We start from the raw sequence: 17,436 nt of genomic DNA on the forward strand, positions 1-17,436 counted from the left end.
GGTAGTGGTGACTCTGCTCTCTTGGCTGAAAGAAGACAATACAAAATTGAATATAAAGTCCCGACAAGGGAGAATACTTTAATTTATGAGACTAGGATAATGTACATTAGTCCAGGAATACGAACTTCTCTTTATGTCTAATTATCAAACGCATGTAGTTACGAGATCATGCCAAAATGAAGGAAAGGGTTATCCTTAATATACTTTATCACAATATTCCCATTAACCATGCTGAACTCGTCCCTTTGCACCTTAATCTACAACAACAATAATATACAATCATTAAGTTATGAAAGGTACAACTATCGAACAACGAACGATAAGCTTATATTATTTTGAAACGGGAAACTTCTCCCCTATAATTCTTACTTCCTCCAAATTAGAGACAACACCAACAACACAAGAGCACAACAATAACAACATATATACATCATTTTCTAACCTTATATCCATCACAAAATACCACAAAACAGCCCAACATACCCCTATCACTTCATACACAAAAATGATAACCATAGTAGTGTTAAACAATCCAAAAATATTACGACGAACGACCAGACCACCATTTGGAATTTGTCTGGTGTTTATCCATGCCATTTCTCCTCCAAAACTCCATAAAACAGTAGCAAAATATACAATCCAACAACAACACAAAACAGCCCATAAAACAGTCCACTACAAGTTGAATAACTTGAACTCACGGCTTTCAATCACCATCCCGTGAGTTCTTACAATTATAGAACGAGTTTATGTACTTTTACAGCAGAAAAATGGATGAAATAGAGCAGTATACTTACCTTATTTGGTGAATATCTCAGCTCCTATCTTGATCCTTCAACCCTTAGGTTTTTCTCCAACTAGAACTTGAAAAGAAGAGAAAATCAATTAGGATTCGCGTTGAATTTTTGGGAGAATTTTATAGGAGCTTATCTATGGTTTTTATGCTCTATAATGAGTATGAAATATGAAGGAAATAAGTGCCCTTAAAAGGGCCTTTTGGCCGACCCGAAATAGCCCCTTTTTGGACATATTTAGTCCTCTCATTTAAGCAAGTAGGTGACACACCTACTTGTCACCTATGTAGTATGCGCAGTCTCTCTAAAACACATATATCTCTCTACTCCGATGTTATATTGACAAACGTTTTAATGCATTAGAAACTAGACTCATAGATCTTTAATTTTGTATGTGCAACATCCCTTAATTCCAAGTATATTGGGAGAAACGCGCAGCTACATTTGACCTAATGTTCAGCACATTTATGAATGTAACTTGTGATGACCTTTGCCAACTTTTGTTCCATAACTCGCTTGACTTAAAACCGTGATACACGGCTATCATACGACTAAAATAACTCATAACATAACCTCCTGATCATGTTAAGCACCCTATTCGTATCCCAAAATCAGATGTTATAATGTTCCCAACTTATCCACTTTCGACGAAACTTATTTTCTTCAATTTGTTTAGCTTCTAAGTCCTTCAGCCCTCTTGGTACTTATTATCCACGATGTTAAATATTTTTAACCTCCAAGTTAACATGATTAACTTACTTTATGTAATTTAATAGATGATCTTATTTCTGAGATTACATCAATTGACATACGACGTACTCTCACGTACAAAAATATGGTAGTAACATCATTCCCCCCTTTGGAGCATTCGTCCTCGAATGTTGACTGATGCGCCTATCAGTCTCATAACCTATATGCAACTGTTCTATGAATAAACTGTCCTCTTTCTCACTCCACGACTTGTGGTCGAAATCCTTCCAATATCATAACTGTTGCTTACATTCTATCATGCAGCCTGTACGACTCTGACCTTGTAAGTGTGCCTATGCGACTCTTCTCTCCTTTTTCCTCTAGTTGTTAGCCAATCTCTAGGCTTTGCTTTGTGAATATATACAGAACTATAACAAGATGTCCCTTAGGGCATCTATAGGTGTGCTGATGTTCTTCCCTCGGTACTTTATCGAATTGATGACCATTGCTATATCTTGTTTAATAGCCTCGGTTATCTATGCTTATGGCTTTACTACATCTAGGTAGGTTATACTATACGATAACACTTATTTTGGTTTATTATTATTGAGGTTTTCTACCAAACTCTAGGTTATCTCTCGCTGCTTATCCTATATGTATAAATCTAAGTCCTTTAGTTATTCCTCATTACTGTTCATCTTAAGACTGACGGCCTAATCTCATCTCATACTTTGGAACTTTTATCCATCTAGTGTCGATTCACCTTAATGTTGAACTGTAATCTACCACTGATAACTTGAAACCTCTTACATAACACATTGTCACTAGGGCTCACATCTTATTGCGGAACATCTAAAGTTATTCGCCTGATCCACCTAGGGGCGATACTATACTTCAATAACCGTATTTCATGGCATCCCAACGTAATTCACCTTATGGGTTATTCTAATCCTCTGCAATTCATGAAATCACTTCTCTTTGAATCATTAACCAATCAAAGGCCGTAACGTCATCCTCTTATCTATCACAATTACACCCTTATTCTACTACTAGGGCAACATTTTATCTCTTAAAATTGCTCATAGTCTTAGACTACTCTGAGTTCATTCAGGCTATACTGAGCTTTCTATAACTTACAGAATTCATCAACCCTCTTGTTTTGATGGGCTTAATCCCGAGGCCTTACCTATTCTCGTCACCTTCTCACCCACCTTTACTTATCCTTAATCCTGTCTACCTAAAACCTTGCCACTCTACCATGCTTTAGCTTGCGACCTACACATATTTATTTATACTGCTCGCAACCTTCCTTTAACTTGCTAGCACCATAGATCTCCTTATGTTATTCTGGAACCTCAAGCGAGACATCACATCGTCTCTAACACTTCTTTACTCTCTTAACTAGGCTTCTCGTTACCTGAAAACCATAGGCTGGAAGATATGATACTGAAGACTCCACTATTATTTCTAGATACTGAATCATGCGCTTCTAGCCCTCTATCTGAAGTTTGGACTATTCACAACCTTTTGCACATGAGTACCTCGTACCTTCTTTACCTTTACCTTACTTACCTTTAAATCTTACGTCGTATATTCTGTCGCTTTCATAACCTCCCTTCCACATATGTGGAATTCACATCCACACCTTAAAGCTCTACCTTAATACTTGCACCTCTGGTGCATACACAATCCGACAAGAGCATCATACTGACTTTTTATGAAGCTGGTACTCTTCTAACTGCTTTATCATAGAGTTGTTATAGAATATGGCTAATGTACCATCTCACTTGTACTTCTGATACTAAGAGTGATTCTACAATGTTCTAAATCATGATCTCAATAATTATATGGGTCTAATAATCAGACTCCTAATTCACTTAGCTGATGTAAATCTTTAGTTCCCTCTTCTCTCTCAGCCTTTAAGTAGGCGTAAGCTATCTTCCGATCCGCGGCTCAGGGTATTATTTATTACTTTAACCTTTCGTGGATGCTATGGATCATCCATGATATAACCTTCTAACAATTCAAGACTTTGTATGTGATGTGGACTCATTTATTTCTTTTAACTTATACCGGAGTCTCCTATAATTGTAAGAATGTCAACATATATGGTGCGGTCGTAACGTAACTAACTCTGGGTCTTATATCGAATAATTCCTTTCGTGCCTTCTTAGTTGTCTTTAAACGTAAACAATTACTTATCCTGGTCTTTCTGGCACTTGTTGCATGAATACTTAGGCTTATCTCGGTGCCTACATATATTGGAATTTCATGCAACTCATATGATCACGAATATTACTTTTGATTTTTTTTAACTTCCCGTTCATTAGCCATGATAGGTGCCACTTTCTCATAGAGTGCATACACTGTTGTAGTGAGACTGTTGTTACAAGACCATTTCTTTTTCTGGTTACTATGCTTAGGTCGAAACCTTCTTCCTTATTTCCTCAACTAGTCTTTTGTTATAGTACTTAGAGAAGACTCTCTGACTCTTGTAAAGCTGCGAGCTTATTACATCATATACCCGATTGAATTTTTGATGTTCTTACTCAGCTATAAATATCCTTAGTGACATACCTCCGTGCCCTTGTTCTCATTGGGTTACTTCTGAATTCAATTTTTTTTATTGTCTCCCCCATGGCACTCTCTTTTATTTTCGTAACACTTATACGACAACTATAACTACCTCAACTCCTATCTGAATATTTCTCAAGGATTACGATGTGGTATCTACGAGACTGAATTCCCTATGCTGGGGTTCACTAGGTTTATCTTGAACTATCTACTGATTTATCTGTATCCTCTTATCTAGCCATAACTAGGCTCTTCCTGCATCAACTACTAACTACTCGTTGGTACATTCTCATGTCTATATTCCACTTAATCTCTCTTGGGTTGTTTGGTTTGTCTTAACTTACCTCTCTCATTGGCTCCTTATGTATCAAGTATTCATTCGCACTTATTTATCAATAACATCCTATGGCAGAAACCCTTACTGCCTCTCCCCGGCATCGTGCTTGCATAATGTTCTGGAGTTGTAACATATCTGTAGGATTTTAATAAGTGCAATCTCATCCCTTTTGCATTTTTATCGCATTATTCCTTTACCATTCCATTGTTACCTTAACCACTTAACACCGACTTAATAACATATCACACCATCTTTCCCCCTTTAGGGGAGTAATAGAATTTAATGCTCTGAGGTTTTACACGTAGATCTTTTACCTCTTTGACCCTTACTCGACTTATAATAACCCTTCTATACCAGGGAAAAGTTAATTTCTTACGCACGAGGATGACACCTAGTGTAACTAGCACACATAGTCCCTCAAGCTTAACTCTGCTCACAATGCTTGCTTTAGGGAAGCGTCTTCCTGAATGACCTTTAAAAGTTATTCTTCCATTGTCCATTCTATTATTGCCAGAACGCGATCTCTAAAATTCTCACGATGCCGAATATTATCAAATCCTTCGATCACTAAATCATGTTCGATTTGTTTTTCTTGCTTACTAGCCAATACTAATTTCTATTACTTTAGAGGTCTAACTTAGCCTTCTAGTAATCAGGTTGGAGTCACCAAATCATTTCTAAAAATAAAGATATGACTTTATGATTTATACTCTTTATTGTCTCAAGGTATGTCACCTCTTATCTTTTTCTTCACTTCACTATAGACTCTGTCATCCTGTCATAATTTGAATTACCGTTATTACCAATTTATCACATCTTACTCATAATGCTTTATTTACTCTCTTCTTATTCTCCTGTTAATATCTTTGTCTATTACCTTATTTTGAAAACTTTAACAAAACATTATCTCGCTTTTAGCTCCCCTTGCTCCATCTACTGTCTCTTTGGGTCGCATAACATTCTCTCTTGACTAGGGATAAGAGCCATAGTAAGGTAAATATTTATCCCTTCTAGGATTCCAGTGCCTACCTTCTAAAATTTCTGAACATTCTAGTATTCATATCTGTCTATTCTATTCTAGAGTGCACCATCTAGGTGTCTCAAAAGGAGATCTATAACCACGTTTGCACTATCCTTCGAAAATGTTTGCTAATAATAATAATCCATTCACCATTTTGGGTTACTCTAACTCCAGCTAGATCATGATATCCCATCCTTCTCTTAAACTATATCTGTTAGCTCCCATAAGGCATAACGGAGATGGGTATGGCTAATTGTATATATCTTTGTTGTTGTTGAAAGTAACTCAGAATGCTTATATTTCTCTGCCTTAATTGTAAATACTGATAATCTTCACTAACTGGGTATCCCGTACCCTTCTTCACCTTGCTTTTTTTACTTGTTGAAAGTTGTATCTACCTTCTGATTCTCTTATTAATTTTTACCAAATAGGTGGATAGATATTTATGCCTTAGGGTTCTTATCAAGAAGCTTACACGTCTTAGTACACATATGATATGTTGAATACCTAAAATTCACTCATCATAAGCACAATGCAAAATCGAGTTCCTCTGACTCAACTCTTTCACAGCCACATTCAATCTCTTACCAACTGTCTTTCTCGATGTAGGTATCATTGTATTATGAATAAAATTCAATTTAGGAGTTTGAATTCTTACAACTGAGCTCTACCACAAAATCTAGAGTAAGAAGAAAGAGTGATAGTCCTAAATGCCCTGTAGCCTCCCGCTTATAAGTGTGGTGCACAACACACCCATAAACAAGATTCTACTAGACACAGCTTGTAGACTCCCTAGGACAGAACTATTCTGATACCACTTTTGTCATGCCCCAAACATGTGGAGGCGTGGCAGTCACCCGGTGCCAAACCCATCCCGAGTGTATCACTTTGTATCTGTGAAGTCTAGAGGGGTGGCCCTCAACTTAGGCGGGCGATACCTACCTGCAAGCTGACAATACTAGTCAAAGCCGATGAGGCCATATTCTGAATCATCTGAAAATAACGTCTACAACTAGCAATACCAGACTAAACATCTACATAGGGCTGGAAAAACCACAATACTGATATACAAAATGTACAGGACTCATCTACAAGCCTCTAGAGATAATTGAATTGTATCATGGTCGGGGCAAGGCCTCAACCCAACCATCAAACCTGTATATATAAAATGGACTCCAAGGTATAGACCTGGTAACTCCGAGGAAGTGGAGCTTACCAACCAAGTTGATGTTTGACTTTGTCTACTGGGAAGGTCTATCCACTAGTCTATCAGGACCTGCAGGCATGAAATGCAGTGTCCCCAGCAAAACGGACGTCGGACTGGAGTGACTGGAACTGAAAGCTGAAACTGAACAAATAATATAATAACTGAAAGTGACTAGAGTCAAATATAATTTGAAGATATGCTTACCTACTGATACTGGCTCATCTCTCTCAATATAGCAAGTAAAATAGCTGTCCGGCCCTATATGGCTCGGTATGTGTAACTGCTTTGCCATAGTAGGCTCGCTCATAGGCGCTCGGCCATACTAGGCTCTGTATCTCGTACATTTTGGGCTTGCTCATAGGCACTCACCCACAATAGGCTTGGTATATAACTTACCATCTTATCAGAGGTTGCCCAATAGGGGCCTGCCACCGATTATAGCTCGGTAGTGGTGAAAATACTATAATACTGTATATATATAGACTTTGTGCTCTCTTGGCTGATAGAAGACAATACAAAACTAAATATAAAGTCCCGATAAGGGAGAATACTGTAACTTATGAGACTAGGATAATGTACATAAGTCCAGGAATACGAACTTCTCTTTATGTCTCATTATCAATAGCATGCAGTTACGGGATCATGCCAAAATGAAGGAAAGGTTTATCCTTAACATACCTTATCACAATATTCCCAATAACCATGTTGAACTCGTCCCTTCGCACCTTAATCTACAACAACGATAATAATACAATCATTAAGTTATGAAAGGTACAATTATCACACAACGAACGACAAGATTATTTTATTTTAAAACGGGCAACATCTCCCCTGTAATCCTTACTTCCTGCCAATTCGAGACAACACCAAAAACACAAGAAAACAACAATAACAACATATATAAATCATTTTCCAACCTTATATCCATATCAAAATACCACAAAACAGCCCCACATACCCCTATCACTTCATACACAAAACGACAACCATAGTAGTGTCAAACAATCCGAAAATGTTACGACGAACGACCATCCCACCATTTCGCATTTTTATGGTGTTTCTACACAAAATTTTTCCTCCACAACTCCTTAAAATAGTAGAAAAATATACAATCCAACAACAACACGAAACAGCCCACAAAACAGTCCACTACAAGTTGAATAACTCGAACTCGCGGCTTCCAATCGCCATCCCATGAGTTCTTACAATTATAGAACGGGTTTCTATACTTTTCTAGAAGAAATAATGGATGAAAGAGAAAAGTATACTTACCAAATTTGGTGAATATCTCATCTCCTATCTTGGTTCTTCAACCCTTAGGTTTTTCTCGAACTAGAACTTGAAAAGAAGAGAAAATCAATTAGGGTTTGTGTTGAATTTTTTGGAGACTTTTGCACGGGCTTATCTCTGGTTTTTATACTATATAATTAGTGTGAAATATGAAGGAAATAAGACCTTAAAAGGACTCTTTGCCCGACCCGAAATATCCCCTTTTGGGACATATTTAGTCCTCTCATTGAAGCAAGTAGGTGACACACCTACTTGTCACATATGCAGTCTGCACAGTCTCGCCAAAACACATATATCTCTCTACTCCTATGTCGTATTGACAAACGATTTAATGCATTAGAAACTAGACTCATAGATATTCAATGTGGTATGTGTATCATCCCTTAATTCCAAGTATATTAGGAGAAACATGCAGCTACATTTGACCTAATTTTCAGCACATTTATGACTGTAACTTGTGATGACCTTTGCCAACCTTTGTCCCACAACTCGCTTGACTTAAAAACGTATTACACGGGTATAATAACACTAAAGTAAGTCATAAAATAAACTCCTTATCATGTTAAGCACCCTATTCTTATCCTAAAATAACATGTTATAATGTTTCCAACTTATCGACTTTCGACGAAACTTATTGTTTTCAATTTGTATAGCTTCTAAGATTTTCAACACTCTTGGTTCTTATTATCAATGATATTAAATATTTGTAAGTTCCAAGTTAACATGATTAACTTAATTTATGAACTTTAAAAGACGATCTCATTTCTGAGCTTACATCAATTGACTTACGACATACTCTCACATATGAAAATATGGGGTGTAACAGTACTATTCTATAGTGCACCATCTGCTTGTCTCACAAGGAGATCTATTACCACGTTTGCACTATCCTTCAAAAATGTTAGCTAATGATAACAATCCATCCACCATTTTGGTTTACTCTAACCCTGGCTAGATCCTAATATCCCATTCTTTTCTTAAACTATATCTGTTGGATCCCATAGGGAATAACTGAGATGAGTGTGGACAATTGTATATATCGTTGTTACTGTTGAAAGTAACTCAGAATTCTTATATTTCTCTGCCTGAATTGTAAATACTGATAATCTTCACTAACTAGGTACCTCGTACCCTTCTTCGCCTTGCTTCTTTTACTTGTTGAAACTTGTATCCACATTCTAATTATGTTATTGCTTTTTACCATATGGGTGGATATATATTCATGCCTTAGGGCTCCATATCGAGAAGCTTACATGTCTTAGTACACACATGATTTGCTGAAAACCTCACATTTACTCATCATAAGCATGATGCAAAATCGAGTTTCTCTAACTCAACTCTTCCACAACCACATTCAATCTCTTACCAACTGACTTTCTGGTTGTAGGTATCATTGTATTACGAATAAAATAGAATTTCGGAGTTTGAATTCTTACAACTGAGCTTTACCACACAATCTAGAGTAAGAAGAAAGAGTGAGAGTCATTAATTCCCTGTAGCCTCCTACGTATAAGTGTGGTGCACAACATACCCATAAACAAGACTCTACTAGACACGACTTGTAGACTCCTTATGACTGACTCTACTAGACATGACGGGCACTCGGTGCCTTACTCAATTGAGTACAAATGTAACGTATCCTTTTTATCACACCATCATGGGTAAATGGGCAAAAAGGGCCGTCATGAGATAACCTGAATAAAAATAAGGGAATACTTGACATAGGATGACCCAAAATGATATAGAAACTTATACATGTGACATATATGCCTATAAGGCCGACATGATCATTTGTATACTCAAAACATAGGTCGACGAGGCCATATAAGTATCCATACACATGACATTTGTCTACAAGTCTGTAAGAGTACATAAACATCATAAAGGTCGGGACAGGGCACCACCATACCAATCAATACTATGTCCAAATCATACTGAACAAATAGTCTACTCCGGAGCAAGTGGAGTGCACCAACACCTTCCACTGAGCTGGTAGCCTACTAGGAGGACTTTCAACCTGTCTATCGAGACATGCAGGCATGAAACGTAGCATTCCCAGGAAAAAGGGATATCAATACAAATAAAGTACCGAGTATGTAAGGCATGAAAAGTAGTATATAAAAGACATAAAAGAAACATGAAGTAAAGAACTCAACCTGTAAGTCTGAATAGCTATGTGAATCATGAAACATTTATAATGTCATGAATATGCATATAAATGTTATATCATGCATAGGTATATGCGTACATAACAACATAAAGCCTCTAAGGGCATCCCATCATATATTCTTGGCCTCTGTGGACGAAATCATCAATGTATACCAGCTGATCAGGTGGTGGTGCGTATATAACACCGTAACCTTTGCCCATACCCCATATACATATAATATATGCGTATATAATGCCATTTGGTCATGGGTCAATGTACATGTGTAGATGAATGCAATGCATAAGGAAGTAAGTCAATAATATCTCTCGGAAGGTAATAAGAACAATATGCCTTAGGTTAATATCAGGAAATAAACTTTATAAACTTATGTATTATCTGAGACCAATGAACATACGATATAATAATAGGACACATGGGGAATCAAGAATATTGGCATCCCTAGTACTGCTACGAATAGAGTTATTTATGAAAGTTCCGTGATTGCTCGTTTAGTTTGTATCATATGGATCATGCTAAAAGGGAAGAAGGGATAGCCTTAACATACCTTATCACAATCTGCCCGATAACCTTGTTGAACTCCTCTCATCGCACTTCAATCTACAGTAACGATAATAATTTTATCGTTAAGCTACAAAAGAAGCAACTATCGTACAACAAACGACAAACTTATTTTTTATATTAAAATGGGAAGCATCTCCCATGTTTTTTTTAACTTTACCAAGTCCATCAATCAACATGAACCCATAAAATCTTCACCTATATACCTTTATCACCACAAGACAAATCAAGCTACACAACAACCACTGCATAAACATCACCAAGGAAACTACTATTTAACATGACAAACGGCAAGCTCGGATTGAATCCCTTTTGAATCCTTTAACCCCAAAGTCATTCATTCATTAACTTAAAAACATAGCCAGCATGATATTATGTACAATGGAAGGACTTCTAACCTTCTATTCATCTCCGAATTCAACCTCAAATAGCCCAACAATCTAACAACAACAAGAAGTACAACTTTCCATTGTTATATTGTCCTTTCTCTTCATACTCAAAGTACCAACAACAAGTTCGACATGTAGACAATATTTTATAATAACAACATCATAAGATAGTCATTTGCAAGGGTTTCCAACCATTTATAGTTCATGGAAACATCTCAAAATATTTCAAGTCTCTCCTCGTAGCATTTTCCTCAAATAATGCAACCAACACACAAAAAAACCTCAAGAACATGTAGTAGGATGTTATACTCACCTTAACCAGTAGAAAAAACATGAAAGTTCAGCCAAGCAAAGCCCACAACTATCCTCAATGACACCACAACACTATAGGTATTGTATTATTTTCTTGAATCAACTTTTGGTGTTCAAGTTGGTGTGTAAACACTTGTAGTTCGCCTTGAAAATTTAATATCTATGAAGGAGGGACTGACTATTACCTTAATAAAAAGAACAACATGAAATTTGAGGTTACTTACCTTTGAAGGACCCTCCAATACAGCCACAAGATGAAGAACTACCATCTAGCAAGCACCACGGGATTTCTAGTGTTGGATTCATGTTTTTATCTTAGGTTATCACCCTAGAAGCATGGAGGAACCTTGGATAGCATTTAGGATGGTTTAGGAACTGTTTTGGACGAGAAAAATGAGTTAAAACGACTTAGAATTAACTTAAATACATGCTGGAGTTTTACACCGACTTTGTGGGTGCCATTGGAGCTGCTTGCGCAGTCTCGATATCTGAGGCATCAGTTTCAACTACTTTTGCCCAACTTGGATTAGCAAGTGTAAGACATGGAATGTTATTAACCTTCTGTTTAATGCATTTGACTGAATTACTATGATCATCAGTCCATGCTTTAGGATTCTTCTTTAGTCTATCCTGATCCTACATGGCATGAAACATAGCATCCCCGGAAAAGGGACGTTAGTACGAATAATATAACGAGTATGTAAGGCAGGCATGAATTATAACAATAAGATATTTTTAATGAGAGGGATAAGAAACAATGAAACCTCTAAATTGTCACTGAGGGCCATGATATGCATAATAACTATATTCATATATGATGCCACTCCACGGGGCTATAATAATTTATATCGAGCACCTCTTTGGGGATAATACCAACATTGTAAAGTTTAACTTCCCAATTGATTAGTGGTAACTGTCTGACCGGTCGTAGTTTGGTGGTAAATGCATAACTGCCTGACCGGCTGCAGCTCGATGCTAGATACATAACTGCCCGCCCGACCGACCGACCATAACTCGATGGTAAATAGAGATACTTCCCAACTAGCCATAGGTCGATGGTGAGGTAGGAATACCATATACATAACTTTATAGATACTATATATGCGTATATAATACCTATTGTGCATTTACATATATATATACAATGCATAAGGATCCTTTTAGAACATTCAGACTTCTTTTGGAGTGACTTGTGGTCGTTCACTCTCCGATTACGTTATGAACATTAACATCATCATTATATTCCTTAGTATTGACTTAGGAATCATATTTAGGAATTCTTTGGAGTACATTTCATATGAATGAATAATATGGGCATCCTTAACTACTAAGAGTAGAACCATTTATGGAATATCATTTCGTGTACTTGGAACATCCCAAAAGAAGGAAGATTAGCTTTAACATACCTTTGTCGCTTAATCACAACTCAGTATATACTTCACGTAGCACTTCAACCTCTATTAAGACATTAGAACTATGGTTAAGCTACGGGAGAGCTGGAATACAACTTTTGAGCTACCAGCTCATCTACAGAAAAAGGGCAACACCTCCCTATAACCTTCATTTCCTCCGATTTCGAGATACCATCAACAACTTAAAAAACAACAACAACAACAACATATATACATCATTTTCCAACCATATATCCATTACAAAATACCAGAAAATAGCCCAACGTAGCCCAATCACTTCATATACAAAATGACAACTATACTAGTGTCAAACAACCTAAAAATATAATGACAAACAACAAGCCCAACACCCACAATTATGTGGTGTTTCTCCACACCCTTTCTACTACAAAACTACATAAAAATAGTAGCAAAAGAGACAACCCAATAACAACACAAAATAGCCCACAAAATAGTCCAAAACTATCCACTACAAGTTGAATAACTCGAACTCACGGCTTCCTATCACCGTCCCGTGAGTTCTTACTACTATGCAATAAATTTCTCTAACTTTCTTGCAGAAACAAGGGATGAAAGAGGCTAGTATACTTACCTTATTTTGGCCAAAATTGTGGTCTATCCTTTCAAGCAAGTAGATGATGCTCCTACTCGTCACCTGCTCGCTTAATAGGTGATATATGTTGGTTCTTATTCAATTTTTAAACAAGCGTCTCAACCTCATTTAAGAAATAAGGCATGTGTCATTTAAGAATTAGTACGGGTAAGTAGGTAGCTCATTTATATAATTTTCTCAAAATTCAACCAAGCTCAAATGATCCGAACTCCATTCGAAACACTCCTGAGCCCTTCGGGGCCCTATCGAAACATATCAATCAGTCCTAAAACATAACAATGACCTACTCAATGGCTTAGACTACAAAAAATAGCATCAAAACCCCAAATTGCACCTCAATTCAAGCTTAATGAACTAATCAAACTTCCAACTTTCAAAACTCACCCATGTTTAACCAACTTGGAATAACCCCAACTTTTTCCCACAAAATTCCCAAATGACATAACGAACCTATTCCAATTCCCAGAATATCAATCTGAACCCGATAACATCAAAGTCAACTCCTGGTCAAACCTATGAACCTTCCAAACCTTCAAATTTTTAACTTTTGCCAATTAGAGCCAAATCAACCAAGGAACCTCCAAATCAAAATTTGGACATACGCCTAAGTCACAAATCACCATACGAACCTATGGGAACCATCAAAAAACTATTTCGAGGTCGTTTTCAATAAAGTCAAACCTCGGTCAACTCTTATAACTTAAGCTTCCAATTTTAGAAGTAAGTGTTCCAATTCACTCCAAAACCTCTCTGGAACTAAACCAACCATTCCTCCAAGTGACATAACAATAGGGACGCATACATGGAGCATCAAATAGGGGAACGAGTCTCAATTACACAAACTGATCGGCTAGGTCATTACATTCTCCCATTCTTACATGAACATTCAACATCGAACGAGTTTAGAATCATACTTGGGATATAGAAACTATGGAGATTTCTGCTCCGCATGTCATGCTCGGTCTCCCAAGTCGCCTCCTCAACTGGCTGACCTCTTCATTGAACCTTCATTGATGCAATATTTTTAGACCTCAGCTTCCAAACTTGCTTATCTAAAATGTCCATCAGCTCCTTATCATAAGTCAAATCCTTGTCGAACTGCACCGAGCTGAAATCCAACACATGTGACTGATCCTCATTGTACTTTTGAAGTATAGAAACATGAAACACCGAATGAACTTCCGATAAGAAGGGTGGAAAAGGAAGCCTATAGGCCACCTTAACCACTCTCTCTAACACCTCTAAGGGGCCAGTATACCAAGAGCTCAACTTGCCCTTTCTTCCCAGTTCTCATTATGCCCTTGATGGACAAAAATCTGATTGGAACCTTCTCAAACTGCATGAAGGCTACATCCCGAACATTCCTATAAGCATAGCCCTTCAATCTGGACTGTGTTGTATGAAGCCACTCCTAAATCAATTTCACCTTCTTTAAAGCACCACGAAAAAAAATTTGTGCCCAATAATCTAGACTCACCCGGCTCAAACCAACCAACTATCGAATGATGTCGCCTCCCATATAAAGCCTCATACGAAGCTATTTGGATGCTTGAATAATAGTTGTTATTGTATGCAAACTATGATAATGGAAGAAACTAATCCCACTAACCTCAAAAATCTTTGACATAGGCTCTCGACATATCTTCCAAGATCTGAATGGTCCACTTCGACTGCCCGTTTATCTGAGGGTGAAATGCGAGGCTAAACTTAACCTGCGTGCCCAACTCAGGTTAAACGGCTCTCCAGAAGTGAAAAGTAAATAGAGTGACTCGATCTGAGATAATAGACACAAGCACACCATGCAAGCGGACAATCTCCCTGATTTATATCTTAGCCAACTGCTCTAAAGTGTAGGAAGTCATGACTGGAATGAAATGTGCTGACTTGGTCAGTCTGTCCACAATGACCCAAACAATGTCAAATCATCTCAATAGTCGTGGCAAACCTACCACAAAGTCCATAGTGATGCGCTCCCACTTATAGTTCAGTATCTTAATCTTTTGAAGTAAACTACCAGGTCTCTGATGCTCATACTTAACCTGCTAACAATTCAAACACCGAGCAACATATCCAACAATGTCTTTCCTCATCCTCCACCACAAATAATGCTGCTTCAAATGACGGTAAATCTTTCCAACACCCAGTTGAATGGAATACCACAAATTATGAGCCTCCTCAAGGATCAACATACTCTTGCTCGGTGTTTAAAGAAGGGTAATTGCCAAAGCCTAAACATCCATAGATATAGGCCTCTCCCCAGTTGTAATAAATGCTAAACTCCCCATACTCTCCGCTTTTCTATTCAAGGAATCTGCTACCACACTGTCCTTTCTCGGATGATAAAGAATGGTAATATCACAGTCCTTCAATAGCTTTAACCACCTTAGCTACCTTAAGTTCAAATCATTTTTTTTAAATAGATGGTAGAGACTCTGATTATCCGTAAACACCTCACAAGACATGCCATATAAGTAATGCCTCCAAATCTGCGTGTACAATAGCTGCTAAATCCAAATCATGCACTAGATAGTTCTTCTCATGGGGCTTCAATTGCCGCAATGCATAGGCAATTACCCTGCCGTCTTGCATCAATTCATACATAATGCTAACCCGCAAAGCATCACAATATACCGTATATGATCTCGATAGTGAAGGCAAAACCAACACTAAAGTCGTAGTCAAAGTTATCTTGAGCTTCTGAAAGCTCTCCTCACACTGGTCCGACCACATGAATGGAGCACTCTTCTGAGTCAACTTTGTCAATGGAGCAGCGATAGATGAATGTCCCTCTATGAAGCAACGATAATAACCTACCAAACAAAAAAAGCTTCTAATATCTATAGAGGTGGAAGGCCTGGGCCAACTCTAAACTGCATCAATCATCATCGGGTCCTTTTTGATCCCATCAGTAGATACAACATGACCCAGGAATGCCACCGAGTCTAACTAAAACTCTCACTTGGAGAACTTAGCATACAACTTCTTCTCTCTTAAAGTCTGAAGCACGATCCTCAAATGTTACGCATGCTCCTCCTTCCAACGAGAATACACCAATATATCATCAATGAATACAGTGACAAACGAATACAAATAAGTCTGGAACACACTGTTCATCAAGTTTATGAAAGCTTCTGGGGCATTAGTCAACCCAAACTACATTACCAAATACTGATAATGCCCAAAACGAGCCTATAAAGCAGTATTAGGGATGTTTGAAGCCATAATCGTCATCTGGTGATGACCTGATCTCAAGTTAATCTTTGGGAATACCTTGGCACCCTAAAGTTGATCATATAAGTCATCAATGCATGACAATAAATACTTGTTCTTGATGGTCACCTCATTCAACTACCGATAGTCAATACTCATTCCATAGACCTATATTTCTTCTTAACAAACAACACCAGCGCACCCCAAGGTGAAACACTAGGCCCGACAAACCCTTACCCATCAACTTTTTCAACTGTTCCTTTAATTCCTTCAACTCTGCTGCAGCCATATGATAAAGAGGAATATAGATAGGTTGCATTCCCCAACACCAAATCAATGCTGAAATCAATATCCCTATTGGGTGGCATGCTCGGTAGGTTTGCTGGAAATATATCCGAAAACTCCCTTACTATAGGAACTGACCGAACAATAGGAGTATTAGCACTAACATCTCCGAGAAAGGCTAAACATGCCAAACATCTCTTCTCAACCATCTTTTAAGCCTTCAAGAATGAGATCACTCTACTGGGAACATAATCTAGAGAACCCCACCACTCTATCCTTGGCAAGCCCGGCATTGCCAAAGTCATGGTCTTAGCGTGACAATCCAGAATAGCATAACATGGAGATAACCAATCCATACCCAAGATCACGTCAAAATCGACCATACTAAGCAATAAGAGATCAACTGTGGTCTGGTGTAGCAACTGGTACGGGAACAATAGTATGACCTGTCTGCTGCACTGGACCTATATGAAAATAAGGGCAATACTTCCTAACATTCCCCAACTCTCCACACTAATAGCAACTTCTGACTGGGAATGACTGTGAGGCATGGGTCATACCCTGTGAACAAGAA

The sequence above is a fragment of the Nicotiana tabacum genome, chromosome 2 (assembly GCF_000715075.1).
Source record: "Nicotiana tabacum cultivar K326 chromosome 2, ASM71507v2, whole genome shotgun sequence".
Lineage (NCBI taxonomy): Eukaryota > Viridiplantae > Streptophyta > Magnoliopsida > Solanales > Solanaceae > Nicotiana > Nicotiana tabacum.